Below are 12806 nucleotides of genomic sequence, written 5' to 3' on the forward strand. Positions count from 1 at the left end.
CTTTACATTACATAAATGAACAATTCTTGGATGATACAAATGACAAAACCTCCTTTCTATATATAGGAGTCTAAGGAGTCACAATGTAATCCAGCCGACCTAACAATAATAATATAAAGCCACAAAAATAACAATAGAGGGATTCTATGGGGCACAGAAATAACAATATGGGGGTAATAGGGGCACAACAATATAAATAAGGGGTATAACTACAATAGTAATGGGGTAATCACTAGTATTATAGGGACCCAACATGCCCCTCTCCTTCAAAAAAGTGTTGTCCTCAACGCTTGAGTAGTTCTGGATACTTCTGCATAAAATTCTCATCCTCCCATGTGGAATCTTCAGCGGATAAGTTCTTCCACTTGATAAGATACTCTGAAATTGATCGATTTCGTAGCTGTCGAGTTCTTGTTTCTGTGACTGCTTCTGGTTCCAATATAATTTTTCCTTCCTCATCAAGTTCTGGCAATATTGTTTGAATTGGAAGCTTGTCACCTATAACCTTCTTTAAACATGAAACATGGAAAACTGGGTGCAATCGAGAAGCTGCAGGAAGCTCCAATTTGTATGCCATAGTACCAATCTTTTGCAACACCTTGTATGGACCATAATACTTTGGTGATAATTTATTATCCTTCTTAGCTTGCTTTAGGGACATTTGCTTATATGGTTGTAGCCGTAGGAATACCCAATCACCTACTTCAAAACTTCTTTCACTGCGATGTTGATCTGCCTGTTGTTTCATTCTATTTTGTGCCAACACGAGGTTATCCTTTAAGAGTTGGAGGACTTGTTGTTGATGTTCGATGTGATGTTCCACTGCCTGAACCTTAGAATTTTCTCTTAAATATGATGTGATGGATGGTGGTTGATACCCATAAAGTGCCATAAATGGGGTCATTTTTGTTGCTGTATGGAAGGAAGTGTTATACCACCATTCAGCCAGAGGCAACCATTTGACCCATTGTGTCTGTTTATCAGATACAAAGCAACGAAGATATCCTTCCAAACATTTGTTTACTATCTCAGTTTGCCCATCAGATTGAGGATGATAAGATGAGCTATGAGCTAACTGAGTACCAAGACAAGAAAATAATTCTGTCCAAAAATTTCCAGTGAAAATGGGATCTCTGTCACTTACAATAATCTTTGGGTTTCCATGTAGCTTTTGAATTGTTTCCATAAATGCAGTAGAAACTGTACTGGCTTTAAATGGATGTGATAATGCACAAAAGTGTGCATACTTGGTAAGTCTGTCAACTACCACCATGATGACACTCTTTCCCTCAGACTTGGGTAAACCTGTGATAAAATCCATTGAAACCTCCTCCCAACGTTGGCTGGAATGGATAAAGGTTGTAATAGACCCGGTGTCTTAATTGTTTCAACTTTATTTTGCTGGCAAACCAAACATTCCGCCACAAACTTTTGAATATCTGATTTAAGGCCATCCCAAAAAAATTCCTTCTTAACCCTGTGGTAAGTTTTTAAAAATCCTGAGTGCCCTCCTAAGGGAGAAGTGTGCAATTCCATAAGAATCTTTTGTTTTAGCTGGGAATTCTTACAGAGGTATAAGCGATCTTTGTACCATAACGAATCATTTTTCCAGCTAAATGTATCAGAAGTACTGGAATCTTGTTGTAGCTTTCGAATAAGTGCCCACACTTCTTCGTCATTCTTCCATTCCTCCCTTGCTTCGTTTATCCAATCTGGTTGGATAATAGAAATGGCACACAACAATGCTTCCACATCCTCATCCTTTCTTGAGAGTGCATCTGCCACCACATTTTGCTTCCCTTTTTTGTAGATGATTTCAAAGTCATAACCCAACATCTTTGTGACCCACTTTTGTTGCTCTTCAGAGGATAATCTTTGTTCTAAAAAGTATTTAAGGCTATCATGATCCGTTTTTACCTTGAAGTGTCTTCCCATTAGGTAGGGTCGCCATTTCTTAAGTGCATGGAGTATTGCCAACATTTCCTTCTCATAAATAGCTTTGCTTAAAAACTTTCCCTTGATTGGACGACTTTCAAAAGCAATGGGTCTTTCATCTTGCATTAGAACAGCACCAATTCCATTTCCTGAAGCATCACATTCCACAATAAAGGTTTTTGTGAAGTCCGGTGTAGCTAAGACCGGTGCTTGGCACATTGCCTCTTTAAGATGTTCAAAGGCCTTTGTTGCTTCCGGAGTCCATGAAAATGAATCTTTCTTCAATAATGTTGTTAGAGGTGCTGCTATTCTCCCATAATTCTTAACAAACTTGCGATAATACCCTGTCAACCCAAGAAATCCTCGCAGATGCTTTATGGATGTGGGGATTTTCCATTCCTTAATGGCTTTAATTTTGCTAGGGTCTACCTTAACTCCTTCATGAGATACAATATGACCCAAATATTCCACCTCCTGGACTCCAAAGAAACATTTGGATCTTTTTGCATATAATTGTTTCTCCTCCAATAGTTGTAGCACCCTGTCAACATGTTCAACATGATCCTTCCAAGACTTGCTGTAGATTAGTATATCATCAAAAAATACTAACACAAATTTTCTAAGGAATGGTTTGAAAATTGAATTCATCAAACCTTGAAATGTTGAAGGTGCATTGGTAAGGCCAAAAGGCATGACCAAAAATTCATAATGACCCTCATGAGTTCTAAATGCCGTTTTTGGAATGTCTTCAATCTTCATTCTGATTTGATGATATCCCGAACGAAGATCCAACTTGGTGAAGTAAATTGATCCATGCAATTCATCCAGTAATTCATCAATAACAGGAATGGGGAACTTATCTTTAATAGTGAGCTTGTTGAGCTCCCTATAATCTGGACACATGCGCCATGATCCATCCTTCTTGTGCACCAATACTACTGGAGCTGAGAAAGAACTTTGACTCGGTTGAATTATACCAGCCTCTAGCATTTCTGCAACCATACGTTCAATTTCACTTTTTTGGACATAGGGATATCTGTACGGCCTGATGTTTGGAGGAACACTTCCTGGAATCAGATGAATAGCATGATCATGATCACGCATAGGTGGGAGACCTTTGGGAGTCTCAAATACCTTGGAATGATTGTCCAGGACTTTTTGGAGATCTGGAGAAATAGATGATTCCAATGTGGAAACATCTAGCGAACATAATTGTGCAATTACACCTCTTTGCTCCTTTTTTAGAAGCTTTGTCATACCATTAGAGCTGATTATCTTTCCTGGTTTCCCTGCAATACCCCTTAATTCAACTTCCTTTCCTTCCAAGAAAATTTGATGAAAAGTTCTTGAAAATTAAAAGCTATTGTACCCAAGGATTGTAGCCATTGGACTCCTAGTACAACATCAGCACCTCCCATTGGAATGGAAAGCATTGGGCTAGTCAATACATATTCTCCCATGGATAGCTTGATATTATGGCACTTTCCAGAGCAATTTATTGTTCCTCCATTTGCAATCATCACTTGACACTCTGGTGCTGGATATAGGAAGCAATTCAATTCTTTTGCTACCCTACAATGAATAAAATTGTGGGTGCTTCCTGAATCAATCAACACTATTACCTTTTTCTTCTTGATTTGTCCTTCTATCTTGATGGTTTGAGGAGTGGTAATTCCCGCCAATGCATTACAAGATATGGTCGGATTTATTTGTTCTTCATCTAGGCTTTGTTCCTGGAATATATCCTCTTCTTTTGACCTTTCTTGCTCCTTTTCTTCTTCCTCTTCACAATCTATGTAGAATAATTTCTTCTCAGCACACTTATGACCTTTTGTGTATTTGCTATCACAATTGTAACAAAGCCCTTTTGCTCTTTTTTCTTCCAATTGTTGTGGTGTCAACCTTGTAGGTTGTGGAAGACTATGGGCAACAACACTTCCGTCTTTATAGTTGTGAGTGGTATGCTTCCTAGTTGCCATAATTTTGCTTTCCATTTTTCTTGCTAACCTGAATGCCTTCTCTAATGAATCAGGTTCCCAAAGGCGCACATCATGTTGGATATTATCCTTTAAAGACCCTATGAACACATCAATCCTATGCTCCTCTGGAATATCTTTTACCCTTATGTTCAATTTTTGGAACTCCTCAATGTGCTCCATTATTGAACCCTTTTGTTTGAGACTTATCAATTGGCTAAAAAAAGTGTTGCTTTTTGTATCCTCATAATGTGCTATCAATTCTTCCGTAAAAATTGCCCAAGTGATAAATTGTTTACGAGAACAAAGCCATTGATACCATACAAACTGATTTGGTTCCAAATATAAAGTTGCCATACGTACCTTTTGTGTGTTTTGCACATTATTGAGATCGAAGAATTGCTCCATCTGTAATATCCATGTGGCGGGATCCTTTCCATCAAACTTCCTCATATCGATTTTTGGAATATGGTGAGTCTTCGATCCAACATTAGAGTCTATGGAATCATGATTAACATTTCTTTTGTTCTCATCATGAGTTTCCTTTACTACCTTTTCACCATTAGTGACCCTTTCTTGTAGCAACTTCTTCAATTCATCCATCTTATCATCCATGCCATCAATTTTAGCGTCCATGCCATTCACCTTAGCTTCCATGCCATCCATCTTAGCTTCCATGCCATCCATCTTAGCTTCCATGCCCTTTATCTTAGATTCCACACCATACCTTAGATTCCACGCCATTTATCTTAGATTCCACGCCACTTATCTTAGCTTCTGTTAGCTTTTGTGAGCGTGACATTTGTTGCACTTGTTCTTGTAATTTTGATATATCATGTAGCATTTCTTCCTCTTCTTCATGAGTCATGCTAGAGCTTTCAGGTTCCTTACTAGGTGTTTGCATTTTCTTTCCTCGGGGCATCAGTTACCGATAATAATGCTTTACTATGCCCTTTGAATTCCTGTTAAACCAAGCTTACACAAAAATTTAAAAAAAACTACACCCTTTTTTCACTTTATAGAAGCCTGATATTGAATCTGATGTATCTCTGTAATTTCGGATCATCCATTCTGAAATTGCTACCTGTAGTAGCCTTCTGCGTCCTCTTTCCAATGCCACAGTCTGAGCCAAATTGGATTCTCCAAGGAAGAGTTATGTGAAATCTCCCACAGTGACTTGCTTTTAGACTGGTTCAGTAGAGCGAACTTGTACGACGTGCCACGAGTCACTGTTTCAACCTTTGAATCTAAAACACACCCACAAGAAACTACAGTCCGTCCTCTTTCTGTACCTTTTTACGAAATTTCAATCCGATCCTCAGAGAGAAAGTTATGACGATTTTCCCCAGGTCACCTGTTTTGAATGTAATTCAGGAGTCTGCAAAAAGACCAACTTCCTCAGATCATATCTCCGAAAATATCGCGCGAAAAGCTCTGAAATTCGGACCCAAGGTTCAGCGCAATTCTTCTCAAATGGGTTTTTTTTGCGACTTCTGAAACGTCACAGAAAAAAGTTATAGCGAAAATTCCACGATGACCTGTTTGGAGCAGCGAAACCCTAGAATCCAAAGCTCTGATACCAAATGTTATGAAACCAGCTCAAAAAAGATAGAAAAGATAGATCAACGCCTTAGAATTCAGCCTCTTCGAGGGGGCAACCTCCTTTACATTACATAAATGAACAATTCTTGGATGATACAAATGACAAAACCTCCTTTCTATATATAGGAGTCTAAGGAGTCACAATATAATCCAGCCGACCTAACAATAATAATATAAAGCCACAAAAATAACAATAGAGGGGTTCTATGGGGCACAGAAATAACAATATGGGGGTAATAGGGGCACAACAATATAAATAAGGGGTATAACTACAATAGTAATGGGGTAATCACTAGTATTATAGGGACCCAACAACTTCTCTTGGAGATAAATGCTAGGGAAGGTGGAGGCAAACTTGTCAAGATACTCTGGTTTTATAAATTGCTTATAAGCCAAAATGCCTAACGCATCCCCCTTGAACCATTTCACCCCATTTTTTGGGAGATTGGTTGCATCAGCGATGAACTTCTCAGTCAATATGATCTTTAGGTCGCCTGGTTTCACTCAGCTGTCTTGAAAATTTAGAGCAAATAAGCTGGCCAGTTTGGCAGTATGACCTAATTTCTGCATCTTCTGGCAGAAAGGAATGCACCATGTGTTCTCAAAAGCCACTCTAGTGGAGGGGGATGAATTGAGCAAACTCAAAGTACTGGGTTCGGTGCGAATGAGGTCTTTTTGCTGGTAGCAGGAGCCATCCTATCTCAACACCTAGCTGATTGATTTTGACTTTTGGGTTATGGTTATGTGTGTAGACCAAAAGGAATGAAAATAGGCTTGAATGACAACAAAAGTCCACTCAGGCAGTGGTAATAATAAAATGGTGACAACACAGTCTATACGATGGAAGACAAGTAGGAGGCTTTAAACATTTAAAAGATATTTAACATTAAAATCTTTAAGAAGCATTCATCATTCAAAATTTAAGCTTAGAGCAATAAGACAATGCACTTAGAGGTAAGACTGTATTTTCAAACAGAACAAGGTGTGTGCAACACACGTTTTTTAACAGTGATAAGCACACCTTTAGCATTGTGACGAGGATAATTAGCAATAATAATTTACAGGAAGGGTGACTGACTCCCTACCTCTACAATTTCTTCATTCAATATATACGTTGAAGACTAGCTTGACATGAATTGCTTCTCTGTATAGGAAAAATGTCACACCATGCTCAAATTGTTTGCCACTTGTAAACCTCCCTACAACTCCTGAGCTTCTCTGCACCTTCTGAACTCTCTTGAGACCTTCTCTCTGAAAATAAACCACTCATCTCATCCTCTGCATATCACTTGTGAGCAGTCATACAAAAAATTGGTGGTCTACATTATGATTTGAAATTATGGTGCTGATGTAAGTAAGATGAACGTGTAACCCGCATTTCTTATGAAATTTCACATGCTCGAAAAGTGTTGTTCAAATTTCGTAGGGTGTTGAAGGATTTAAATATGATAGCATTGATAACCACAGTGTATTGTGGGTGAATAGGATGATGGGCGAATTGTGGTGGGTAATGATGTTTAGGAAAGGGAATAGTTTTAGGCCTAGGGAAATGTGGTTTAGGTGAAAACAATGATAAAGGTTTAGGCCTAAAATAAATCGATAGGAGTAATGTAACATTAGGGAATGAGGGGAAGGAATGAAATGAGGGAAAAAGGAGATAGGTAGAGGGATTAATATAATGTTTAGCAAAGGTGTAGGTCAAAGCATTAATAATTAGGATCTTTTCAGGATCCTTTCCTCAATAGCTGACACTTCGACCATGTTACCCACCTATCATCACCTAATACCCAGACTCAACAATAAAACCTTCACAAACATTAGACACTCCTTCCCAATGACCCAACTTGATGACCAAAGTGATAACCCGACTGACGATGACTCTTTTGAGCAGTGACAGGTCAAAACATAACAGTGAGTAAATTTTATGATTTTGACCTTCTTCAAAACAACAAATAATTAACTCAAGGTACCTTTCGACTGACAAATTAACCTACTCTAACACATCCATCCCTAATTGTTCTAAGAAAGAGGGTTTTTAGTGTGCCAGAACCTAAATGATGTAGTTTTTCCCTCTTAACATTATACATGAACCTCTCTATTAGATCCTCAAGGCTCTCATCTTCTTTTTGATTCATTCTAAATATTTCTTCTTTAAGATCACCATCTTTATATTTTTCTAGAAATATATTTTGCATATCATCCCATGATCTTATTTAATTAGTCCCTAAACTCATGAACCATTTGAGAGTTCTATCCTTCAATGTTTCCAAAAACAATCTCAAGTTTTGAGTGTTTAATAAGTAACCATAAGATCTACAAACAATTTCAAATTCAAAGAGAAAGGCTTTTGAATCCTTTGACCTTAGACCATGACAGTTTGGAAGAAAAGATGGAGGGATGTTCATGTGCACACTAACATCAGTATCTTGAATTATTAGAAAATTATATATTACATAGAAATGGAACACATAAAATATATTGCAGATAAACAAAGAAAAAACATAAAACAAGAGAGACACATATATATGTGGTTCACCCAATTTGGGCTACGCCCATGGGAAACAACCAGTCTTTCCTTTTATATTATCCAACAAACTGAAGAGATACAACCTACAACAGATCCTCCGTAATTCCCTCTTCACTCTCACACAATCTCCTCTCTCTTTCTCACTCAGAATATCGATCTACAGAGGCGCAATACAATTCCCTCATATATAGCGAGGGGTTGCCTTCTAGGGAAAAAAGCCCTAAATTAAACATAACTTCTACCGTCAGATCTCTGCCTAATGAATGACCCATACTGACTATGAAATTAAAACATTTTACAAGGCTATTTTACATCTATTTTTAGCTTCGGGAGCGCTTCCCCTGATCCCCCCCGGTGGGGGGGGGGGGGTGCTCTTAAAGATCATTGTCGCCCCTCCTGGACCCCCCTTGCAGCACAAATATTACGGGTGGCATTGCTGCCACATTACGAATTGGGGTCCAATGTGGTGATATCTCTGAATAAATAAGATAATCAGGCTCCACACCCAACATGAATGGGAAATCCAAGAGGATCTTTATCATTGTCATCATCTCCATCCATTTCTCCTAGATTCTCTATCACCTCTTCTTCTCCTGCCTACAAAAATGAATGGTGATGTGTATCTTACTGCACCACATGATCAAATGGGGGGGGGTTGATGTTGGAGAAGTATTTTTAATTAATTAATTTATAATAAGAATATTAATGTAATGCAATTTTCTGTTTTTGAAATGAAATATGCTTAATGATTTTTTTTTTGAAGAAGGTAAAATAAATGAATCAACTAGGGAATAAAATAATGCATGGTTTGACATCTCCCCGAAAACAATGCCAAAAAGTGATGAGCCTCAATATTGCAACAATAATGTTGCAACTCCCAAGGCTACCAACTTTAATTATCAACCCAGGGTTCATACAAACTTAAGACGTATCGTCACTATATGTGAAACATACAATGTGGTCTTACTTTGTTGACATGATGTAATGGAGTTCATGTAATCAAATCAAATCCTAACTAGTTGCAGAAATGGAAATGCTCGAAATGGAAACCTTAACCTATTGTAAAAAAGAAAATACAAGGAAGAAAAAAATATTATAATTGCATAGAGTAAATATCATTAACTAAATATCAATCATTACATTTCAAAGAGTTTAGATCCATTGATAGATTTCGTTGGATGTGGCAATCAAGAAAATCATTATTGTATTATCCAATTCATAAATTTGTCCATTAACCCAAATCGTTGAGATGTTTTGCATGGGTAAAAAGGCAAGTCCTAAGTGGTGTTTATTCCTCCTAAACAATTTATTTATATATTAGGGGTCATGATTCAACCCTAAGGGACAAAAACCAACCTTTTTGAGCAAATCTAGGCAAGTATATACATGTTGGAAGAGTGCTACAGGAATTTGCTACAGGAAACAAGTTTGCTACAGGAAGATATAATTCACCAAATGACCAAGAAAATCAAATCCAAATTGGATGGGACATTTTTTTTTATTGACTAGGATGTCTTAGGTCTCCATTCCAAGTGGAATCACTCAAAAATACCCCTGTTAACACATGCTAAAAAATAACAAAAAATTACTAGTTTAAAATCTAGAAATTCGAGAACTAGTGAGCTAGTAAATATATCAAATGCATAAACTAATCAAGTGAAAATGAAATGGGGTAAATTTTGTTATTAACGGTAATTTTTTTGTGATCTAATGCAAGTGGAATCAACTTAGTTGAAGTTCATTAGCAAGTTCTAAAAAATAGCAGAAAATTATTACTATTTTACACAAGGGACTTCCAGAAATTTAGATTTGGGAATAAGCAAACTAATCCAAGTAGATCGATGATTACTATGACCTTCCAAAGTTTTTCCAAGGATGAAATGATGCTTTGATCCTACAAGATAACTTACTTCAACCATTTAAACTAATCCTACAACAAAAAATCATCAATACTAAATGCATAAATAGAAAAAAACAAGAACAAGAGATGCATGTGAATAAGAAGCGAAAGGAAGAAAAATAAATGATACAAAAGGGCTTTGAGGCTGTTATGAAACCAGCTCACAAAAAGATAGAAAAGAGAGATCCACGCCTTAGAATTCAGCCTCTTCGAGGGGGCAACCTCCTTTACATTACATAAATGAACAATTCTTGGATGATACAAATGACAAAACCTCCTTTCTATATATAGGAGTCTAAGGAGTCACAATATAATCCAGCCGACCTAACAATAATAATATAAAGCCACAAAAATAACAATAGAGGGATTCTATGGGGCACAAAATAACAATATGGGGGTAATAGGGGCACAACAATATAAATAAGGGGTATAACTACAATAGTAATGGGGTAATCACTAGTATTATAGGGACCCAACATGCCCCTCTCCTTCAAAAAAAGTGTTGTCCTCAACGCTTGAGTAGTTCTGGATACTTCTGCATAAAATTCTCATCCTCCCATGTGGAATCTTCAGCGGATAAGTTCTTCCACTTGATAAGATACTCTGAAATTGATCGATTTCGTAGCTGTCGAGTTCTTGTTTCTGTGACTGCTTCCGGTTCCAATATAATTTTTCCTTCCTCGTCAAGTTCTGGCAATATTGTTTGAACTGGGAGCTTGTCGCCTATAACCTTCTTTAAACATGAAACATGGAAAACTGGGTGCAATCGAGAAGCTGCAGGAAGCTCCAATTTGTATGCCATAGTACCAATCTTTTGCAACACCTTGTACGGACCATAATACTTTGGTGATAATTTATTATCCTTCTTAGCTTGCTTTAGGGACATTTGCTTATATGGTTGTAGCCGTAGGAATACCCAATCACCTACATCAAAACTTCTTTCACTGCGATGTTGATCTGCCTGTTGTTTCATTCTATTTTGTGCCAACACGAGGTTATCCTTTAAGAGTTGGAGGACTTGTTGTTGATGTTCGATGTGATGTTCCACTGCCTGAACCTTAGAATTTTCTCTTAAATATGATGTGATGGATGGTGGTTGATACCCATAAAGTGCCATAAATGGGGTCATTTTTGTTGCTGTATGGAAGGAAGTGTTATACCACCATTCAGCCAGAGGCAACCATTTGACCCATTGTGTCTGTTTATCAGATACAAAGCAACGAAGATATCCTTCCAAACATTTGTTTACTATCTCAGTTTGCCCATCAGATTGAGGATGATAAGATGAGCTATGAGCTAACTGAGTACCAAGACAAGAAAATAATTCTGTCCAAAAATTTCCAGTGAAAATGGGATCTCTGTCACTTACAATAATCTTTGGGTTTCCATGTAGCTTTTGAACTGTTTCCATAAATGCAGTAGAAACTGTACTGGCTTTAAATGGATGTGATAATGCACAAAAGTGTGCATACTTGGTAAGTCTGTCAACTACCACCATGATGACACTCTTTCCCTCAGACTTGGGTAAACCTGTGATAAAATCCATTGAAACCTCCTCCCAACGTTGGCTTGGAATGGATAAAGGTTGTAATAGACCCGGTGTCTTAATTGTTTCAACTTTATTTTGTTGGCAAACCAAACATTCCGCCACAAACTTTTGAATATCTGATTTAAGGCCATCCCAAAAAAATTCCTTCTTAACCCTGTGGTAAGTTTTTAAAAATCCTGAGTGCCCTCCTAAGGGAGAAGTGTGCAATTCCATAAGAATCTTTTGTTTTAGCTGGGAATTCTTACAGAGGTATAAGCGATCTTTGTACCATAACGAATCATTTTTCCAGCTAAATGTATCAGAAGTACTGGAATCTTGTTGTAGCTTTCGAATAAGTGCCCACACTTCTTCGTCATTCTTCCATTCCTCCCTTGCTTCGTTTATCCAATCTGGTTGGATAATAGAAATGGCACACAACAATGCTTCCACATCCTCATCCTTTCTTGAGAGTGCATCTGCCACCACATTTTGCTTCCCTTTTTTGTAGATGATTTCAAAGTCATAACCCAACATCTTTGTGACCCACTTTTGTTGCTCTTCAGAGGATAATCTTTGTTCTAAAAAGTATTTAAGGCTATCATGATCCGTTTTTACCTTGAAGTGTCTTCCCATTAGGTAGGGTCGCCATTTCTTAAGTGCATGGAGTATTGCCAACATTTCCTTCTCATAAATAGCTTTGCTTAAAAACTTTCCCTTGATTGGACGACTTTCAAAAGCAATGGGTCTTTCATCTTGCATTAGAACAACACCAATTCCATTTCCTGAAGCATCACATTCCACAATAAAGGTTTTTGTGAAGTCCGGTGTAGCTAAGACCGGTGCTTGGCACATTGCCTCTTTAAGATGTTCAAAGGCCTTTGTTGCTTCCGGAGTCCATGAAAATGAATCTTTCTTCAATAATGTTGTTAGAGGTGCTGCTATTCTCCCATAATTCTTAACAAACTTGCGATAATACCCTGTCAACCCAAGAAATCCTCGCAGATGCTTTATGGATGTGGGGATTTTCCATTCCTTAATGGCTTTAATTTTGCTAGGGTCTACCTTAACTCCTTCATGAGATACAATATGACCCAAATATTCCACCTCCTGGACTCCAAAGAAACATTTGGATCTTTTTGCATATAATTGTTTCTCCTCCAATAGTTGTAGCACCTTGTCAACATGTTCAACATGATCCTTCCAAGACTTGCTGTAGATTAGTATATCATCAAAAAATACTAACACAAATTTTCTAAGGAATGGTTTGAAAATTGAATTCATCAAACCTTGAAATGTTGAAGGTGCATTGGTAAGGCCAAAAGGCATGACCAAAAATTC

The sequence above is a fragment of the Pinus tabuliformis genome, chromosome 1_1 (genome assembly GCF_031772625.1).
Source record: "Pinus tabuliformis cultivar Carrire ecotype Pingquan chromosome 1_1, CPIR1, whole genome shotgun sequence".
In the NCBI taxonomy this organism is placed as follows: domain Eukaryota; kingdom Viridiplantae; phylum Streptophyta; class Pinopsida; order Pinales; family Pinaceae; genus Pinus; species Pinus tabuliformis.